At 51.3% G+C, this 22,245-nt stretch overlaps 1 protein-coding gene across 18 annotated transcripts in view; it reads right to left on the reverse strand.

Annotated features, from left to right (window-relative positions):
* Positions 1-22,245, reverse strand: part of LOC140904058 (zinc finger protein 385C-like) — a 194,697-nt gene that overhangs the window by 56,376 nt on the left and 116,076 nt on the right. Inside the window, exon 1 of one of the 18 annotated variants that reach the window (XM_073326273.1) lies at positions 3,935-3,991. The exons of 15 other annotated variants lie outside the window; for them this stretch is intronic. The gene's annotated coding sequence lies outside the window, so the exon portion shown is untranslated. Of the gene's footprint in view, positions 1-1,548; positions 3,582-3,651; positions 3,752-3,934; positions 3,992-22,245 lie in introns of those variants that run through there. 2 more of the 18 variants (XM_073326272.1, XM_073326274.1) reach the window with 2 other exon arrangements.

The raw sequence follows: 22,245 nt of genomic DNA on the forward strand, positions 1-22,245 counted from the left end.
ACCCTTGCAAAGGACGCCTTGTGGCTAGCGGGTGAATCTGCTCCTAGGATTTCCCAAAAGGCAGGTTATCCCACCCATTAACACCCCTCACTGGGTGCTGACTTTACTTCATTACAATGAGAAAGGAAGCAGCATGGGGCACTACAGGGGAAAAGGGCATGGGGGGAACGAAGGAGAGAAGGGAACTGACGTTACTATAATTAACATTTTCATCAAACCGGCAAGCCCTGCCTCCAAACCTGAGCCCACAGGAGAGGAAAGCAGGGGAGAGTCTCCAGCAGCAGAGAGAGGGCGTGCCCCAAAGCTCCACTTCCTACTGGATGGAACATAGCATCTGTGCCACAATCATGCACGCTGGCCTCTGCTATGGACTGTGCGGCCCCCCCATCCCCTTCCAAGCCCCACTCGATGCTGTGCGGGTTTCGGTTTCTCCTTGGCTCCAGTGAGAATGCTGCTCCAGGAGACACTAGGCCGGGCACTGCAGCCTCCCCTTGGTTTATGGGTTCTTCGCACTCCCGCCCACCGGACCTCTGAAATCCTAAGCCAACACCGAACTAGCAAGTCTTTTCCCATGTCAGTATATTTCTTCAACCATTTCCTGTCTGAAACACAAAGGGCTGTGACTTGCCCACAGACTCGCCCTCGAATTGCCACGGTTCCTAGGGGCTTCTGGCACAGAAGCATTTCCCGATGGCAGCCAATTGTGCCAAGGCTCCGAGTACTCTAAATTTCCCCCCGTAATCACCCTGTTCATCAAATCTGTTCTTTGTAACACTCCACTGGTCTCTGCTCTCCGAGCACATGTAACCAGTTCAGCCCAGCCGAGGGGGGGGAAGTACACTGGAAGACAGCCACAGCTGAGCATGCCAGAGAGGCGCAGGGCATCCCCCAGCAAAGGTGAGTTGTCACCCAGCCGCACGGACACTCGGAACGGACTTAGCTACAGCAGAACCTGCGCGGACAGGGAAGGGGTGAACAGAGGTGTGGGCAAGTGGGATGAGCACCGGACCGGGAGTCAGGAGTTCCTGGGTTCCAATGTTGGCAATGTCACTTCCTCCCCATTGTGACCTCACCTCACTTAGCAAACCTGCCTCAGTTTCCCCTATCTGTAGCATGGTGAGAATGGTACTTCCCTGCCTCCCTTTGGGGTATGGGAGGATGTCTGTGAAGAGCCATGCACCTGCTAAGCACCGTTAGTCCACCTATGCTATGGGTGAGACCCAGGTCTCAACACGTGGCCATTCCAGCCGGCCAAAAACATTCAACCCAAAGGAAACTTTCACGCTGTTCTACTCCGGCAGGCCAAGGGACCTGATCTGTCATGTTCTGCCCCATCTTTACCCATGCTGGCCTCAAGGCCACCTGGAAGCCTGTGTGGATGTTCTGGGCAGGAGGCAGAGCAGAATTTGGACTCTGCTACTTAACAGCCCCTCATGCTGGGGAGAAAGCTCCTAACCCTTGGTACTCTTCCCTGTTCAAAACCCTCCCACACAAGCACATGCCTCCTGCAATTGCCCACCCACCAACTGTACCAGGAACAATATTTACCTGTCTTGCACCTAGATGCATTTGGCACGTGGAACTGTCCCCTCTCAGGGCCTGATCCGAAGCCCACGAAAGCCAGGAGCCTTTCCACGGACTTCACTGAGCTTTGGAGCAGGTGCTAAAGCAGGAGCAAAGGATCTGCCAGACTGGAGCATACGAGAGTCCATCTAGTCCAAGAGCCTGTCTCTGACAGCAGTCAGCATCAGATGCTTCCGAGGAAGGAAAGAGAAACCCGATACTGGGCCCACCTGCCCAGAGGGGAGGTTTCCTCCCCACTGCAGGGTATTCGTGCCTTGAAGCATGAAGGTTGATTTCCTTTTAAATCTAATGTAGCCATTCTGTTTTCTTCCAAGACTGAGGGTTCCTTGGGGCAGCTCCTGTCCCCTCCTCTGCCTGGTGCAGCTGCGAGCACCCAGGAAAAAGGTTCCAAAAGCGAGAGGCTCTTTTGCAAAGCTTGCAGCCTTCCTGCCCAGCTTAAGCCCAAGAGCCTCACCCTCAGCTCCCCTGGGAAGGAGAGAGAAATGTCCCCTCCTGGGAGGCCATGATGGCCCTGCCTGTCTAAGGGTCAAAGCCAAAAGCTTCTTGCTAAATGTCTCCTCGGCCACTGCCAGTCAGACAGCGCCTGGGGAAGCTCCACCAGGTCTCCTGTCTCCAGCTGCCTGGCGGCCTCACCAAGACTCTCCTTGAGAAGCAGCCGCTCCCAACCATCCCCCAGGTGCTGTGCCAGGTAACTCCTCTTCCCTGAGTGGGACACAGCTTTTGCACGGGATGCAGGGGAGGAAAGACCCAGCAGAGTGGGGGCCGGTAGCCCAGCAAGAGAAGGTCTTGGGTCCTAGGACACAGCCCCGCTCACAGTCCCCACAACAGCCCACGCTCCCCCTAACCGCCGCTTACCCAACAGGGAACGTCACTGCTCACCGTACTAACACTCGGGCAGTCATGGTAAGTCTCTCCACCCCAAAGACCCTGATCCTCTTCAGAGCACGTGAGATGGCTCAGGGTCCCTCAAACTCGCTTAGCTCCCAGAGCACTGGGTCCCATCCATTCCCCCCGCTAGTCTGCCCCAGCGTCCACCCCCACCTGCGCCTTCCCTGGGATGGTAGCATGGGCCATGACTAGCTCTCTGAACTCACAGGGGGTGCGAATGCATCGACCCGCTTCCATAGCCTCCCTGGGAGCACTCAGCAGAGCTTCCGTGGGGGAACAAGTGACATAAGAAGAATGGGGGCAGCTGAGCCCCCAACACTAGAACCTCCAGCCCCAGGTATCTCCCTACACAGAGGGACCTGAGCTGCTACAGTCCTGAGGATCTCGAGAATTCTGTGCTACCGTAATACACACAATAATCACGGATCACAATAAAACCTTCCATTTTCTCTGCTCTCTCCCAAACTCCAAAACAAACAAACTGACTTCACAGCCTCTCACCCTCTACAAAGAGCATCAAGCAGGTTGTTTTGTTTTTTTTTTTAAAAAGGACTAGCCTAAAAAAGAGTCAAAAATATGTTCAGGACTGCCCATCCCAAAGGCAAGGATCAGCCGAAGAATTTGCCTCTCCAATGCACAGAGCTGGGGGACGGTGGGGGGGGACCTGGGCTAAAACATGGGTAAAAATGCATCCAACCATTTCCTTGCTAAAGTGAAAGCGCTCGGAGAAAGCGAGGGGTGGGCAAGGTGCAGTGAAAAGCAGCAGCTCGTCCTGCATTTCCTGGATCCGGAGCAGCTGGTGTGGGCGAACTCCAGGTCTGCTCACTCCCCTTACAGCTGTGAACTAGGCAGATAATCAAAAGCCATGTTTCCTTCTCAGATGAGGCTGGTGTGTGTGTCTGGGGGGGAAAGTGACCAAATTCTTTCCCATCCCCTCTGGGGCATCCCCCCCATTTCGCCTGGCTGGAGAGAGGTTTGGGCAGATGTATTTTGAAGACAATAAGCCCCTCTCCTGACATCCACGCCTCAAAGACCCCAGCCAAAGGCCAGATTACAAACACACCGCTGACATACCCACCTGGCTCCTGATCTCTGACCAGGTTTGGATAACTGCTTAGAGAAGAGCAACATCCTCCCCCACAGCCACCCCCCTGCATAGCCAGCCCCCCAGATACGTACCATTGAAAAGCTGCCATAGGATTTGGGATGGGGGGGGGGCGGGCTTGCAAACCTCCCGGATTTTTTTTTTTAAATAGAGAAAATAACAATCAAACCAGCCCCCCACCACTTGTAAACCAAAAATTACGCCCCCCACCGCCCCAAGCCAGCGACTTCCCAAGGCATCAGGGGCAGAACCCTGCAGGCTGCTGCCAAGCCCAGCCCCCCCTGCCCCAAGGAAGCGGTGCCCCGGGAGAGGCAGGGATGTGTGGAGACAAAGCCCTGCAGCCCTGCACACACTCACTGGGACATGGGAGCAGCCATCTTGCTCTGTGGACTCTCTGCCTGCTCAGATGCTCTCAGCTGCCAGCAGCTGCAGTGGCCACTAGCGGTGGCCAGGGCTGGATGGGGAAAGGGGGGGCTGGTGGGAGGGGGGATTTACTGGAGGGGCCTGTCTCTCCCCAGGTGATTTATTTCCCCCCCAAGCCACAGGCCTGACCTCCTTCCAAAAAAAAACCCCTTTCAGGCTGAGGCATCGCCCACACTGTGAGCTGCTATTTGGATTAATGATGTGCAACGTGAGAGCACCCAGACAGCCCAGCTGAGAGTATGCCAGCTGCTGCACATGGTAAGAGGCAGCGCCAGGCCTGAGGAGTTTACAAGACAGACAAAGGGAGGGTCCCCAGAGACGCCATGGGCCCCTTGGAGAGGCGGTCAGCTCCTGTATAAAGCAGTCATAAACGAAGCGGCTCCCCCGGGGTGTCTAGCTGGGCAATGAGCTCTTTGGAGAAACCCAGCTCCGAGCTTGGCGACCATGGTCCCACAGGGAGCCTGCGGCAGAGGTAGGAATCGAACCCTGGGCTCCTCTGCTTTACAGAACTACCCATCCCTGCATCGTCTATACGCCTTCAAAAACAGACTCCTGCCCCCTTCCCCAGCCGAAAACAAATCTCACCTAAAGGAAACGGCTTTTAACCTCAACGCAGGCAGGTCTCATTTCCCCCTCTCCCTCCCCCTCCCCGATTTTTGTATGAGGCTGGAGCTACAGTGCTGGATGCGTCAGAAAAACCTCAGCAGAAGAAAGCAATCCAAAGGTTTCCATTAACTGTTCATTTGTAAATTCCAAAGGATGGACGTTTATTTTAAAAAACAAACACCCAACAAAACAAAACAAGACCAGACCATACATCCTCCTGCAGCGTTTGCAATCCAAACATGGCATCGCTGTTGGCAACCTGAACCCAAAAGGGAAACATGGGACATGGAAAGTGGAAAGTGGAACAAGGAATGGCCAGCCTGGAGCAGACCCAAAATCCCTTAGGTCCAGTATCCTGGCTCTCACTGAGGCCAGCCCCAGCTGATGCCAGATAACAGAAATGGATCAGCTGATGATTGAAACTAGCCTATTTCCCCCCCAACTATTATAGATACTGACTCACAAGTCAAAATGAAACAGACTAGTCTGGTTTTGTGGTACAAACAATGGTGGGTCAAAAGGAAGTTTTAATGTGGTAAGGGTCTGTCTGTCGGTGAGCAAAAAACTACCATGCACAATTTTGAAAACGACACTGCCCCTTGAGACCTGAAGAAGTGCTCTGTGCAAGCGTGGAAGCTTGTCTCTCTCACCAACAGAAGTTGGTGCAGAGAAGATATTACCTCTCCCAGCTTGACTCCCCCTTTAAACAATTAAGTCAGTCCTATGGCTCTATAATACCATAAGATCACACTGTATCATGGGCAGGTCTGCCACATCTCTCTTGCTGGAGACGCTCTCGATAGAGCAATAGCTCAAGAGTATCCCCTCTTGGGATGAAAAATTCTGCAACGTAATTTCAGGAGACATCAAAAATCTTCCATCACATTAGAGGCAACACAAAACAGGGGCTTATCATGGAAACCGTTAGGCAACCTTAACTACTGCCAACCTTAACTATTGATGCTGCCAGCACTGCCTATAATTTGTAAACTTCACTCATTTATGTTTCTCCCAGCTTCACGGCTCTGAAGGAGAGAGGTTTAGGCTTGGCCCACAGACAGTTTTTGTCCCACTACAGCTAAGTGGGGTAGGGGAGGTGGTTTGTTACCAAAATCGTTATAACAGGCACGATGCTGGTGCGGATGCAGTTACACCAGCCTAAACGTGCCTTTTACCAGGAGATATTATTCTCCTTCCCATTTAGGTTTAGCTATACTGGTGTAAAGCTCCTACCGAGGCTGTAAGCTCTTTGGGGCAAGGAATAGGGTTTCTTGGGCGGGGCAGAGGGTGTATAGCTCTGCACAGGGGGTCCTGGTCCATTGGGGCTGCTAGGTGCTGCTGTGATACACGTGGTAAGTAAATAATAATCATAATATACCGATACGACTGCGTCTGCACTAAGGAGAGCTAGACCAGCGTGCCGACACCCGGACAGGTAAAACATGATGACTGTGGGTAGTGGCGGTGGTGTGCAGGGCACTGGACAGTCGTGGTGAGCGGTGCGTGGGGGGGCAGTCTCGGAGCGGGAGGGCACTGGGCATAGGGGAATGGCGGGGTGCGGTGTGGCACAGGCCTGCCCCCGAGGGCAAAGGACCCGGAACGTTCTCTTCTCCTGCCTGGATGGTTGGAGGGGGACCCGCTCCCGTGTGAGGACGCCTGACCGCTCTGGAACGTTAACAGCTGGAGGGATTTACACCCCCCCACACACACACCCCCAGGGCTTACCCTTCAGGAGAGGAGCCTGCATGTACCTGCTTTTACCTCCCCGCTGCCCGGCCCCATCTTGTCCAGCCCCTGTGGGGTGCAGAGACGTGGCTCTCGCCTCCTGCTTCACCTGTTCCTGGTGTGGAGCCAGAATTAGATGAAGGGAGGTGGGGCAGGGACTTGGGTGGAATGTGCTGGATTAGGAGCTGTATTGTATCTGGCGGAAGCTAGCCCTTGGAACGGGGAGGGGAAGGCTGCCAGCCTGGAGAGCGAATTCCTCTCTCTGAGGGTTTTTTAAAGATCTGAGACAGGCTGGCAAGAGACGCCTTGTCCCAGAATGTTCTCGCCCGGATACCTTAGCTCCCGCCTCGCACTACCGGGCCCTGAGATGAAACCAAAGACGGGGGCTTGGAAGATGCGCTCAGGCAAGTGAGAGAGAGGACTTGGTCTTTTGAATCACTTTCGCTGCACCAAGCGCTCTCCTCCTCCAGTCTCACAGGAGCCCACATTAGAACTTGAAAGATCATTTGGCTCCAGGGCTAATGAACAGAAATGTCCAGAGGACCCTACCGGGAAATAGAGGCGTCCGGAAGCGCAAAAGGCTAACCCAGTTTCCAACAGACAGCAGGAAAGATTCATCTCCGCTCTCCCTGTCCTTGCACTGAACCTCCTTCCACTAGGACCCACTGCCAGGGATGGAGCAGCCTGGTCTAGCCAGGAAGTGGGAACTGCTTACATTTTCCCTGGGATCTGGAAAATGATATTAGCCACATTCAGTCCTGCAGGCTACTGTGCATTCCACTGGAGGGTGGGAGGGAAGTGGTGGCTAATAGGGTACCAGATCTTAGGGGAGACCCTACTGAAAACATGCAGAATTGGTGGGCAAACAGCACATAGCAATTGCTATAGGGTCCATCTAGGCCCAGCGCTACTTCAGAGGAAGGTGCAAGAAACCCTGCCGTTACAGGGTAACTCGCTCTCAGGGGAAATTTCTTCCTGGCCATCAATAGAGAGATATGGGCTCGTGCCCCGACGCAGGAGAACTTCTATCCCCTCCAAAACCCTGGGACAACTCCGGACCTTTTTGTTTACCCAGCAGCCCCCAGTCAACATCCCAACCCCTCAGCAAGACTCACGCACTCCAGAATGACCCCAGCAGCAACACCCCAAACCATTAACATCCGGTCGACTCACCAAGGGGTGTATGCGCTTAAACTGAATTTCGATGCGATCTTCTTGCTGCAACCTCTCCGTGTTCCTTCCCATGCCCCTTCTTGTCACGTTACATCTCCTACCTCACTGTGAGCTGTTTGGGGCAGGGACCTTCGTCTCTCCATTCTGTAACATGCCTGCCACATTTCTGGGCACTCTACATGTCATAAATCATTCTAACAACAGATGGGCCGCAGGTCTCCTTGGGACAGCAGCAGGATTCTTAGCAGCCTTCTCAGAAGTGCACCTGTAATTTAAACTTGTCTCCATTCGGAGACCACAACTGCTAAAAGGGAAGCCCTGAGATTAGCTAGCGAATTGGCCGTGGGAGATTTGTGTTTCTAGCTAGGCCTCCGGCTGCTCCCCCTTGTTATCACCGATTGGGTTTCAGCACCGTCACATGCTCTACAGAGCAGGAACATGAGTTGCTCAGAGAGGTTCCCAATTAGCCCTCACCAGGAAGGCAAGGGCATTTGGGGCACAGGAGCCAAGTTAAGATTCAGCACAATAAACATGGTTTACTACGGCATTTCCTTCCATGTCTGATCAGGAACCAAGGGCACTGCTCCTCCGGGGCCTGAGTCAGAAGGTCCTGAACACTTCCAAGAGGTGCTGAGCAACCTGATTTCCAAGGGCTCAGCCCCCATCTCTGGGGCCAGACTTTCAGCAGGCATGTTGGGTGCTGGGCTCTTTTGAAAATCTGGCCACTTACCTTGGTAGTTAAAGGGGCACTGGATGCTTTGGAAGAGCTAAAGAAATGCCCTGGCTCCTGTTCCCCTAGTATCCAAGAACTACATAACCTGGGATGTATTTATCCATCCAGCACTCCGCTAATGTAGGGAAGTACCATCCCCATTTTACAGCTGAGGAATTGAGGCAGAGAGAGACTAAGTGACTGCCCCAAGGTCACACAGGGAGTCTGTGGCATCCCCAGTCCAGTGCCTTATCCACAGGACATCCCCCCCTGCTGCTGGTTGGAAAGGAGAAAGGGGAAATAAAGAGGCGTGCGGGGACAAGTAGGAGCCATCTTTTCATAGGACGGACCTGCCACGTACAGATCGCTTCAAGCTGACAGGGTTTCTAAACAGCTCTTGGCCAAAGCATCCTTTTACCCTAATTGGAGGGTGTTTGGATGTTGGATAGTTTGCAGAGTAAACTGCTCCTCCCCAAGCTCTGGTGATAGACAGTTTTAATAACAAATCCTGTGTTTTTCCATATCGGAAATGTTCCCTGTCCCTAGGAATTCCCAGCCTTTCACAATTCAGAGGAGGGACGCAGACATGCACATGGCACTGCCATCCTCTCAGCCTGCAGAACCCCCTCTTGGCAGCGAATGCTTCCTCCCGTCAGCCTCCTCCTGCTCCCTTCGTGCGATACGGTTTAGAGGAGCTGGTTCTTTGGTAAATCGCTCCCATCACCGAGAAATACCTGCTGGCCTACCTGCTCTGTAGCTCCAGGCAGGACTCGAGCCCAGAAGCCCTCTCAGCTGTCCACACAGGCTCAAGGTTACAGATAGCACAGAGGGATTCTTCCCAGTTCACAGTGAGAATGACCTGAATCTCGCGGAACAGCGTTCTCAGAAACGGCACAGAGACAATGACCGGCGTTTACACTACCCATCCTGGGACACGGTTATACCCTAGAAGGGATCTTATGGCGGAGATAGGAAGATGCCATCTCTAGCACATAGATTTACTGTGAAACAAATGCAAGGAGTGAAATTCTGGCCCTGCTGAAGTCAATGAGAGTTTGGCCATTGATTCCAAATGGGGCCAGATTGTCACCCAGGGTTGCTAGATCTCACAAGTTTCACAATATCTGGTGTCTCTCTAAAAGCCCCAGCTCCTGGAGTCATGATATCTTGTGACAAATTTCCTGCCCTACAAAAAATTTTGAGGTTTCAACATTTTTTCCTATCCTGAATTGGGACAAAAAGTCCAAATCTCAAAATTTTTCACAAAATCTGAATTTTTTTTCTCCATCTTACGCCAATCACAATATTTTATTTCAATAAATCTGAACTGTTTTGTTTGGATTTCAACCTTTTTATTTTTAAAAAATTCGAACAGAACATGGCAAATGTCTGTACAGAAAGTCTTTGTGGCATGAAACGTTTTGATTTTTACAAAGTGTCAAAATGGGACGTTTTCAAACCCCCCGCCCCGATTTAAAAAACAAACAAACAAACAAACAAACAAACAAACAACAGGTGTCAGAAAACTCCCAACCAGTTCTACTTTCTAGCCCTTGTCGTTGCAGAGGGAAAAACACCCTCCCGCAAACGTGATCTGAGTGTGACCGAAAGGTTCAAAATCCAGATGGCAAAAGGAAGAACCCCAAACAAAGTATTATTTTTTTACAAAGTCTCCTGGCTTTTGAAGACTCGGAGGCGGCGATGCCAGAAAGGTGCCTCTTTCTGAAGCCGTTAATGGAAGTCATGTTTCCCTTTATTTCCTGAATGAGTTAAACCCTCTCTCTTTTTCTTTGCTGTCACCCTTCTTTCCTTTCTGGGTCGGAGGCGCCCTGCGATCGACATAACCCGACGTGACACGCATGGAGTAGAGAGCCCCTCCTCAGCGGACATTACACGCTCCAGTCCCCAGCTGGAACGCATCCTCTGCACCCCGCCGCAGCCCAATCAGAATTCTTGATTCCCCGACACCCCAGCACGACAGAGCCTCCCCGCACCCCCAAACCACAGCAAGAAGAGGCCCCACGTGGGGATCACAACCCAGGGGAAGGTCTGCTGAGCGGAGCAGTGTTCGTCTCTCCCCAAACCCATGTGCAGTCCCCACTCGTTTCCCTTGCAGGGGTTTTTCCAAAGGGCAGAGCCAGTGACCCAGAATTGCAGGAGCAGCCCAGTATGGCCACGGGGCCGCCTGGCTCTGTTCTGTCAAGCTGATGCAAAGAGCGCTCAGCCTCAAACACAGGCTGCGTTGACACGGATTCTCTGCTTCCTCTGCCCCTGGCCAAGAGGCCTGGGTCAAGCCGCACTGGGGAGCGGGAGAGAAGAGCTGGCAGGCCCCTGGTGGTCTCTCAAGGGCTGGCCCTGTAGGCTCCGGCGGCGCTGAATTTAATGATGTGCTCTGCCTGCATATTTTATCTGGCAGCTGGTTGTTTTGGGTCAGGGTCTCTGATGGTCTGTACTTAGCCACCTCCGTTAACAGATGGAACAAACACGGGGGCATCAGAAAGGCGGCTCTGTAGTGCTGGGAAAGCTGTACTGCCCTCCCACCCCTCTCTTAAGCCCACAGGGTTCCTACAGACTAGGGGTACAGCGCCTGGCACGATGGGGTCCTGATCCAGGACTGGGGCTCCTAGGTGCTATGGGAATAATAATAAATAATAAATAATCATAAATGCCTTGTTACCAGCTGGGCTTCCACCTCTGTTCCACTGCGGGGAGACAAAGGGTCAGAAAATCCCACGTGCTGATGAGCCAAGTTTATTGGGTAAATAACTGGAGTGGGACCATGGGGTGTATTCAGAGGGGTGGAGATACTAAGGGAGATTGGGACTTTCGGTTCCCCCTGAACTGTAACATGAGAATGGGACACCCAGCAAAATTAAATGGTGAGAGATGAAAAATCGATAGAAGGAAACACAACTTCGCCCAGCATGGGCTGCAGAACTCAGTACCACAGGAAGTTGTTGAGTCCAAGAACTCAAAAAGATTCTGAAAGGTACTGGGCATTTATATGGATAATAAAAACATCCACAGTTCTTACCATTAATTACAACAACATTTTTGAAAGGGATATGAGACCTCGTGCTACAGGGCTTCAGCCAATATGTATTAGAGACCAGGGCAAGACCCCCCCTGGAGGGCAGATTATCCCACAACTGCCTCCTTCGACTGAACTGCCTGGTACTGGCCACTGTCAGAGGCAGGATGCTGGAGCAGATGGTGCTGGGGCCTGATCCAGACTGGCGGCGTCTATGGTCCTACGCACCCAAACCCTTGTGACACGAGCACGCGGCAAGCAAAGTAATACATAACACCGCCTCACGGCATAACATCGCCAACTGTGGCCGACATGTCTCTCTGTTGGGATCGGGCACAAGATGCCTCTGTTGTCTGGGCACGAATGAGGGATAACGAGTGGCGCAGAGATCCACGTGCTCTTCTGCGGGAGCTAGTTTACATTTTGCGCCAGCGGCTCTCTGGGAAGAGGGGAAGGCGTGAGCATGGCTGCCAGTGGCTCCAGAGTGCCCAGCTTGGAGGATTTCTACCAAGCCACCCCGCAGCTGGCGACAGGAAGGCTGTGTTCCAAAATCAAATCTGAGCCAGGGAAAGCCCCCCGGGACATGCTCGAGACCGGCAGGAGCCCCAAATGCCACCGCCCACTTTGGAACTTCCTCGGCTGGGTCGCTCGGTCCTGGCAGCCCTCGGAACCCAGTCGTGGCGTGTTAGGAAGGGTGGGAGGAGGCGGGCAGGCAGCTGGCTTGTGAAGGGAGTCCCCACCCACGCGGGAGACAGCACCCAACGCGGTGTCTTTTGGGGGTAAAAATGCTGGCAGCTATTGCGCACACAGTGCCCAGACGCGCAGCGCGGCGGGAGCCCTTTGCTGGAGTCAAAGCCCTTTTCATTCTGCCGACACAACAAGCCCGTGCCAGCTGTTACAAGGGAGGAGCTGCTGGCGCCTGGCGGAGGAAGGGCAGAGCAGTGGTTAGGGCTGTGGTCTGAGACTGGGGAGACCCAGGGTGAGTTCCCTGCTCCACCAGACTCTGGGTGTGGCCCTGGGCCAGTCACTTGCGCTAGGTCTCAGCCCCATTTTACAGATGAGGAATTACCGCCACTCCCTGTCAGCAGGACAAAGACAGTAGAGAGGCTCAGATCCTATGGTGACGGGAACCAGATAAGCTCCTCGGAGAGAGGTTACTGGGCAAGCGGCCTGGTTAGCTCGTTGCCTCCCTAGCACCAGACCCACAGAGTCCGCCACCCGCGACCGCAGCTCCCAGGCTGTTTCGGAGCATCCCAGTCACTGTGTATGTGATTAACCTGCCTCCTGGCAGTACTGCTCTGCGCCAAAGCCCAGGGCCTGTGCAGGCAGCAGGACGAGAAATGTCCCGTTGAGAGTCAGCTCTCCCAAGCTCCGACCCACTCAGCCATCTCCTCCAAGGGTCGCCAAAGCATGGGCCAGCGGGAAGGAGGAGGAGGGACTGGGGAGTTCTTCTATTTACTGAAATGCCCAGACTTTTCAAGCAACTCCTGTCCTGACTCGGCTGTGATCTCATGATGCTTCGCAGAATGCCAGAGGGGCCTTCTGAACCCCTCCTCCTCCCACCCAAACCCGGACATTGCTAGAGGACTGAATCATATTCGCCTGTCCTAGCACTTCATCGTTCACTGAGCTGGAGCCAGGATGTACAGTCCTTGCGGTGCAGCCCAGCAACAAGGGAAGTTTTTGTTGAATCAGATCATGTCCTCCCCTGCACTTCCTCCCACTTCTATCTTATTCCCAGCCTCACAACACCTTACGGGCTATTGCAAGGCAATTCGCTGCCTTTGCTGCCCCTGCAGCTAGGGAGGAGCATTATAGAGCAAATCATATTTAGGAATAATATAGCCAAAAAATGATGACAAAAAAGCAAAAATCAGCTCAAATCTCTCTAGATGTAGGAGTTTCCTCTCTCAAAGTGCAGAATAAAGCACTGAGAATGCCACTTTTTGATTGCACATCTTAATTTGTAACCACGGCCATTTCAACCACCAGCTAATTAGTTGGAAATTGGCTTTGAGAAATGCATCCCTAAAATCAATCCCCCCCACCCCCCTGCACCTGGGAAGGGCTTGGAGTTCCTGTGTTTTCAAGGTGGCCTGGTGACCTTTCAAGGTGACCAGGAGTTCTCTGGGATTTCATCCTGGACAGCCTTCATTCCCTGAATTCACACAAACCACTGGAGCAAAGATCTGACTTGTCTCCTCAGAGGAATGCAACTTTGTGGCGGGTAACTAGCTTCTCAACAGAGGAAAGACGCATGGTTAATCCTGACCTGGGGCAGAGTCAGGAAGGAGGAGGTAACTGTCAAATCCTAATTCTGTCTCCTTTACACCCTGAGGCAGGCTCTCTCCCCTCCTCATCACCCCTCCCCCCTTCTTTTTTTTCCTTTGTGGAGGGGAAGGAATGTTTCATGAAAGAAGAGAAAACAATCCCCCGATCAGTTCAGCCTCTGTTCCCGGCTCTTTTTAATTTATAAATTCTAACCGAGTCCAATTTGTTACAGCCAAAGAATAATTGACGGAAATGAAAAGGGAGGAAAGAAATTTAAATTGTGATTCTTTCACCGTTCCGGTGAAACAACTGATTCAGAGCAAATTAAGCAGGTTCCTTTCCCTCCCACCACTTTGGCCTGCGCGAGCGCACCGATCTCTTGCTGCAGTGCCTTCTCAATTACCTACTATTGTTCTTCATTGCTTCTATTGCTGTAGTACCCAAAGGCGCTGGTGCTAAGCAGTTAGACAGTCGTTTCCCCAAAGAGGTTTAGACGAGACTGAGTGGGAGGGGAAACTGAGGCACAACCAGAGGAAGTGGCTTCCCCACAGTCACACAGCAGGTCAGGGTCAGAGCCAAGAACAGAACGCAAATCTCTTGATGCCCAGGCCATTGCCCCACCCACTAGACCATAGTGAGTCTCTCTGAAGAGGTTAGGGGCACACACACAAAGAGACAAGTGGATTTAGAACAAGGTTTAGCTCAGTGTTTCTGACTGTCCAGAGAGGGGCCAATGCAGCCTCTGCAATTCCCTCTTCACTAACTGCAGGGGAAGGGGGACATGCATGCAGACTGCACTGGGGAATGGAATATACTGCATGCAAACCCAAGCAAATTTGCATGGACTAAACCTTGAGTGTGAAAACCTGTCTGTGCACATTTAGAGACAGATGATGAAAATTTGCTCTTAATCTCTATCTGTCTCATTATTTACATGCGGGGTGTACGGACAAAGCACCGGTGAGCGGTTTTGTTTTTACTGGTCTAGCACCTTTGGCAAGTAACAGTATTGAATGACAAGGTGCCCTGTCCATGGCATGTGCTCTAGGTACGTGTACACCATCCGTTCACCTCTCGGGCCAGTGTCCTAGCAGCGTAGCTCCATTGACTTCAAGGCACTCCCAATTTACACTGGTGGAAACTAGCGGAGGATCAGCCCCATTTACACACTACCATTTAGTTATCTGGAGGGCAGGGTGCAATTCGCACCAGGACGCGACCCCGTACGGCCTGGCAATGGCCCAGCACTAAGGAGCTGCTTCAGGTGCGAGACTTCCAAAATGGCCCAGATATTTAAAGCAAATAAAGAAAAAACTCCCTCCCCCACAACACACCCCATGCCGACGGGGAAAGATGACCGGGCAAGAGGACACGCAGAACAAGCCAGGACCATATATAGCTGCACTTAGTGACATGGGACTGTAGCGTGCACTACAATGACGGAATGTCAATCTCTTCTTCGCTTAATATCGGCCCACCGTGGACCTGCCCTGCTCTCAGCCAGAGGGCAGGCAAGTGCTCTGGTTATGGTGGAACACGGTTCATGCAAGTGGACGTGGACACAGGCAGCCTCAGAGGCGTGTATGTACGGGAACAGACATTTAGAACAGAGCATCATTCTGTGCCTTACCGGCAGAACGGTGACACTCTGACGTCGTCCACCCTAAACCATCAACCGGCCTAGATACTTGTCGCACTCAAGTCCGAGGCGAATTGCAGAAGCAGAGTGGTCTAGTGGTTAACACAGAGAGCTAGGCATCCGGAGGCCTGGGTTCTGTTCCCAGCTCTTCTAATAACTGCCTGCGTTTCTTCTCCTTCTGTGTCGATTTAGGCTGGAAGCTCTTTGGCGAAGGGCTGACACCTACGCTGTGTGTCTAGACAGCGCCCAGCACAAAGGGACCCTGGTCCTGATGGAGGCCTTTAGTAACCCAATCACCAGAACCAGACACAACAGTGACCCTTGAATCCCGCACTGTGCCTAGGAAAAGCATTCCGGGTAAGTTCTTTTTGAACAAACAAACCAACCACAGAGGCTTACAGGGGAGGGGGGACAAACAGAAAAATTAGAATTGCTTCCAATCATCAGCTCAGACTTCAGATACGGCGGCACACAATGACCTGGGGCACCAGCCTGCAGAAATTTCATTTTAAAATATTTATCTGTATTACGGTCACGTCTGGAAGTCAGAGCTCCATTGTGCCAGGCGCTGTACAAACATACAATTAAAGAGGCAGTCCCTTCCCACAGCAGGGGTAGCTCAAGAAAATCATGAGATGATACTGGTCAGTATGAAAAGCAATGGTCATAGATAACCAGCTGCCTAGCCATTGTCCAGGGCTGTCGAGGCATCACAGCAGAGAAGAGACTGAAGGAGGAATTTGAAGGAGGACCACAAGGTGGCTTTGAGAGTCCGTTTCAGGGTTGAGAGTTCCAGAGGGCGGAAAAGACCTTCAGACCCAGGGAACCCAGCTCGGTTCTCCCTCTGACTTGTAAAACAGTCAACTGCTCTTCGCTTTTGGAATTTTTCATCAAGTTTCTGCCTAGATCAGTGGTTCCCAAACTTGTTCCATCATTTGTTCAGGGAAAGCCCCTGGCAGCCGGGCCAGTTTGTTTACCTGCCGCGTCCGCAGGTTTGGCCGATCGCGGCGCCCAGTGGCCGCGGTTCGCTGCTCCAGGCCAATGGGAGCTGCTGGAAGCGGCTGCCAGTACGTCCCTCGGCCCGCACCACTTCCTGCAGCCCCCACTGGCCTGGAGCAGCGAACCGCGGCCACTGGGCGCCGCGATCGGCCAAACCTGCGGACGCGGCAGGTAAATAAACTGGCCCGGCCCGGCAGGGGCTTTCCCTGCACAAGCGGTGGAACAAGTTTGGGAACCACTGGCCTAGAGCCACTTTTCACAGAGCCTTGAAAATGGGGCTTGTAATGGCTGCGCAATTATATACCACTCCTCTAAGTTTGCCCCAGAGCTAGACAGGCCATGGTCCATGCTTGGAATCAAATACACATTTGTCATTATTATTTAATGAGATTTCTAGTTCTAATATTTCATTGTAACCCCCCTCACCCCCCAACTGTACTAACATATCCGCCTAAGACAGACAAACACATAACAAGACTCACTTTCCTACCATCTAGCTCTGAAGAGGCAAAAGAATCCAAGAGATCTATTCAATGCACAATTCCAGTTATTAGTTACAGATTTAACAATCATGGATGGATGATGAAATGAACCCACCTAGGAGCAGGGCCGGATTAACTCTCCTATGGGCCCAGGGCTATTAGATTGTGTGGGGCCCCTGTATACAAGTCTTTTTCCTAATTTACAACAAAATGATCACAATTACGGCATTGTGGCTATTAACACTATACTAAACTTGCCTTTTAATCAACATAAAGCCATTCTGTGGTTACATTTCAGTCTTAAAACATATATAATATAGTTCAATTCATTCAAAATAGCCTACTTCTTACCTTAGAACAACTGTTTTATTAGTTTCTTTCTGGGAGGGAGTTTGGGTGCAGGAGGGGGCTCCAGGCTGGGGCAGAGTGTTGGGGTGAAGGAGAGGGTGAGGGGTGCGGGCTCTGGGAGGGAGTTTGGTGCAGGAGGGGATTCTGACCTGGGGCAGGGGGTTAGAGTGCAGGAGGGGGTGCGAGGTGCAGGCTCCGGCCAGGAGGCACTTACCACAGGCGGCTCCCAGCCAGCAGTGCAGTAGGGCTCAGGCAGGCTGCCTGCCTACATGCCATGGTCCCACGCTGCTCCCGGAAGTGGCCGGCTGCTGGCACATCTCTGCGCGCCCCTGGGGGGAAGGGGGACAGCATGTCTCCATGCACTGCCCATGCCCGCATGCTGTAGGGATGGTAGTGGGGGTGGGGTCAGCATGCGGCGCCGCCTCCCCCACACTCTCAGGGGCTGCAGAGATGTGCCAGCAGCCAGCCACTTCCGGGAGTGGCTTGGGGCCACGGCATGCAGGCAGCCTGCCTGAGCCCTGCTGCGCCGCTGGACTTTTAGCAGCCCAGAGATCGCAATCGACTGGCAGAGGCTCCAGGATTGAGGTCCCCCTTAGCCTGAGGCCCTGGGCTGCAGCCCCTAAAGCCCCTGCGTTAATCCGGCCCTGCCTAAGAGCGTTATGAGACAATCACAGAAATGTGGGGCTGAAAGGAACATCAAGAAGCCGTCAAATCCAGCCCCCTGCGCTGAGACAGGACCATGTAAACCTAGACAATCCCCCGTTCTCTCTACACCAGCCCTTTGCATGTCTGCAGACTGTGATCAGGTCCCCCTCAGCCTGCTTTTCTCAAGACTAAACATGCCCAGTTTTTTCCTCCCAGATCAGGTTTTCTAAGCTTTGGATCATTTTTGTTGCTCAGCTCTGGACTCCCTCCATTTTGTCCACATCTTTCCTGAAGTGGGGCACCCAGAACTAGACACAGAACTCCAGCTGAGACCTCACCAGAGCAGAGCAAAGTGAAACAATTACCTCCCGTGTCTAACCTACAACGCTCCTGTTAATACACCCCAGAATGAGATCACCCATTGGTGATTCAGATCCAATTTGTGATGCACTATATCAGGTGTCTCAAACAGACGGCCCACGGAGTTATTTGCTGCGGCCCACCAAGCTCCCCGCCCTGGCATTATTTCCTGCGGCTGCAAAGCTCCCCTCCCCTACTGCCTCCCTTCCCCCCCAGCGCGCCACGTTCCCGCTCCTCTGCCTACTTCCAGGCGCTTCCCGCAGCCAAACAGCTGTTTGGCGGTGCTTAGCACTTTCCAGGAGGGAGGTGGGAGGAGCGGGGACCCGCGCGCTCAGGGGAGGAGGCAGAGAAGAGGCAGAGATTTGGGTAAGGGGTTGGAATAGGGGCAGGAAGGGGGCAGAGTTGGGGTGGGGACTTTGGGGAAAGGGTTGGAATAGGGTTAGGGAAGGGGTGGAGTGGGGGAAGGGCCGGGGCCAGCGGGGGGAGGGGTGTCAGTGGTGTGGCCCTCGGGCCAATGTACTCGTCCTCATGTGGCCCTTGTGGTGATTTGAGTTTGAGATCCCTGTCCTAGATCCTTTTCAGCAGTACAACCAATTAGCCAGTTAGTCCCCAGTTTGTAGCTGTGCATTTGATTTTTTCCTTCCAAGAGAAGTACGTGGCACTTGACTTTTTTGAATTTCACCTTGTTGAATTCAGGCCAATTCTTCAATTTGCCAAAATCGTTTTGAATTCTAATCCAGTCCTCCAAAGCGTTTGCCACCACTCCCAACTTGGTGTCATCTGCATATTCCCCACTCTATTATCCAAGTCATTAATGAAAATATTGAATGGTACCAGACCCAAGACTGACCCCTGCTGGACCCCACTAGATACCAGTTTGATTGCAAACCATTGCTAACTACACTTTGAGTCTGGTCTTTCAACCAGCTGTGCACAATTTCATCTAGACCACATTTTCTGAGCTTGCTTATGAGAATGCCATGTGGGACTGCATCAACGGCCTTACTAAAATCAAGCCATATCATGCCCATTACTTCCTCCTACCCATCAGGCCAGTAACCGTGCCAAAGAAGGAAATTAGTTTGGTTTGGCATGATTTGTTCTTGACAAATCCATGTTGGCTATTCCTTATCACCCTATAATCCTCTAGGTGCCCACAAACTGATTGTTGAATAATTTGTTCCAGTATCTTTCCAGGTATCAAAGTAGGGTCTATAATTCCCCAGGTCCTCCTTGTTCCCCTTCTTAAAGATAGGAACTATGTTTGCCCTTCTCCGGTCCTCTCGGGCCTCACCCATTCTCCCTGAATTCTGAAAGATAATTGTTAACAGTTCTGAGATTGCTTCAGCTAGTTCTTGAAGTACGGGGAACAGTGGGAGAGGGCTCTTCAATTTGCTATCAGGAGCACAATTGATTAAAAATTTCAACAACTTTCAGGTTTGCTTGAAATACTTATTATTAGAAATCCATTATTATCCATCACTTGGCATCTTTAAATCAAGATTGCTCTAGCTCAACCAGAAGATATGGGCTTGATGCAGGAATCCCTGGGTGAAATCCTCTGGCTTGGGCTATACAAGAGTCGAAAGTGATCCCGCCCTGCCCCTGATGTTAAAAATCTATGAAAGGGGCTGCCCGCAGAGGAAATGTGGTTCAATAGACTCACTAGCACAGTCTTTTAAGACAGCTGAGTGCTGAAATTAGAAAATAGATGTTCCCCCAAGACCTTTCCAAGAGTTAGCCCCCTCTGATAAAAGTAACTGCTAGGGAAATTCACCCCAAAGAATACCAGAAAAAGCAAGGTTCCAGCATTTGATGAAGAGACCCTGAAAACCAAATCCCGCAACTGAAGTGGGATGGAAAATGATGCATTTGACATTATGCTGAGAATGCATCCAGATTAATTCTTTCCTCCATTAAATCCTGGCAATGACAGAAGAGCAACATCCCCAGGTTTTGAAAGTAGTTAATAATGGAGAAGTAAGAACAGAAGCCGTTTGTGGGGAGATAATAGTGGTGGTTGGTTTTTGCGGCATCCACACATAAAGATGTTCCCGAGAAAGCGTTATAACTGCAGGCCCTTTTGCAGATGGATAGGAAGATTATTGGTTTAATGAGACATTACTCTTCTGGAGAGAACAGAAAGCATTAGTACCCAGCCAATTAAAAGCAGCCAAATAAAATATGAATCAGTAAACCCCAAATGTCTTCAGAACCCGAGCATGACACCTCCCGGCAATTTACAACGCGGCTTCCTGCTACCACACGCCAGCAGTCTCCGACTGACCCCGTCACAAAGGGACAGTGCTGCCCTCAACCATACTCCTAGACACTCCCGTTCTACTGCCGGCTTTTCCAGGCCACTTCTACAGCGGGAGTCCAGCGACCGGGGCAGCTGCACCATTGCAAACCCGCAGTGCAAACAGGCAACGTTTCACTTTGCATCAGTCGAGCCCACCCCTGCTCGAGACCGAGGTGGTTCGCTGAACTGCAAGCTGCGGCCTCCCTTGTCTACACTGGCTCCGCTAATGCCAGCTGCTGGCCAGTGGCTGCTGAATCCAGGCTAATCCCAGGTACACGTCCCTAAAGTGCCACAGTGGTATGGTTGCACGGCTGCAGCGTTTGAAGTGTAGACCTGCCCAAAGCCAAAGTGCCCGAGCCAATGTTGACTTCAAGGGACATTTCAGCCAGGCCCGTAAGGAGATGCCTGCCTGTCAGCACGTGGGTAGCCCCACTGGACTCAACGAGATGCACTCAAGTCCCTCGAGGCACAGTGCTGCTGCAAAGGTCTTCATCACAAGCCATCAGCTTTAGCACCTGCACGGCAACACAACTCATTCAGCAGCTAGCGTGGGGCCATCAGCCCACATGTCTGCATGGCCCGAGACAACGGGGCTCAGCATCATTTTGAGCCGTAAGAGAATTTAAAGTTTTTCTGACTTTGGGTGCGTTTTATTTCATATTCATTCTATTAAGAAAACAAACACAAATTAAAAAACCTGTTGAGGGTTCCTGCCTGCAGCAGTCAAGACAAAAATCAAAAAGAGTAAGCGGGGCAGACCCACAGCTAGTGTAAACAGTCGCCAGGCCTTTGACTTCGGTGGAAGTACGACAATTTGACAAAGTGGTAACAACGACAAAGCCTCATATAGGATTCAAAAGCCTTAATTACAATGCAGCTAATAATTGACGCACTGGTGGAGAACCTTGCAGAACCCATGCATTAATACAAAGTTACTCGTCACTTTGGCTAATTAAGAACTTTCATGGCCAGCTTTTAACTCCACATGCTAGCACTTTAGCCCTAAAATGTCCTAGGAAAATAGAATTTTTTTATTCAAATCCTTTAGATATTCAGAACATTCTGGTTTAGAGGCTTCACTCTCCCTCTGTGTGCTTTAAAACACTGCTTCAGAAGAGGAGGACACTTTACACATGTCAGGAAGTAAACAAAACTTGAATAAATATGGCCAACAGAATATATGCTAACAAAACCTTTGCAGTCCTGGACTTTTCTCCAAAATGTCAGGGTACCCCAGTGGAATGCAATACTATACAAAGGGTTCCATTAAACTACCAGGCATTGATAGGATACATTACTTTATTGCACAGTGCCCTCTGGTAAGAAATTTTCTGGAGTAAAATTATTCTCATTGTTTTGTCATTTGAGGTGGAATACTGAAAAATTAGAGAGGCAAAGGAAATAGAGAGTAGAACAGGCAGGTGGTGGCGAATAAGGGAAAATATCCAGAGGAAGCGTGTTATCATGTGCCAGAACACAGAATAGTTTGTATTTTGAAGTTTAAAAAATAAAAACGTCGAGATTTCAGAACATTAGTTACATATTTTAAGCAACAAAGGTAAAGGTAAGCTATATTTTTTAAAACCTGCTTTGACTAACAAATATCCTAGATAAATATCCTGAGAACTGTTACTTGTTCCAGAAACACAGGGAAAGACAGCTCATCAAAGATGGATTGTTTTTCAAATGATTAAAAAAATGAAAGTGATCTATGGAAGGCAGCTGACAAGCAATGCCGTAGTTAAAAAAACCCAGCCAGATGTGCCAGCTTAATACCATCCGTGTTTCCTTGGACGCAACCGTCTTATAAAACACTCACAGACATAAACATGCCCATGTAGGTGATATAGTAATAATCTATAAATATACAGTATATATACACACACACACATAAAGAGAGAGAGAGCAGGAACCATCCTATAGATCCCAGCTGTACAGACATCCATAACACT

The sequence above is a fragment of the Lepidochelys kempii genome, chromosome 27 (assembly GCF_965140265.1).
Source record: "Lepidochelys kempii isolate rLepKem1 chromosome 27, rLepKem1.hap2, whole genome shotgun sequence".
In the NCBI taxonomy this organism is placed as follows: Eukaryota; Metazoa; Chordata; order Testudines; family Cheloniidae; genus Lepidochelys; species Lepidochelys kempii.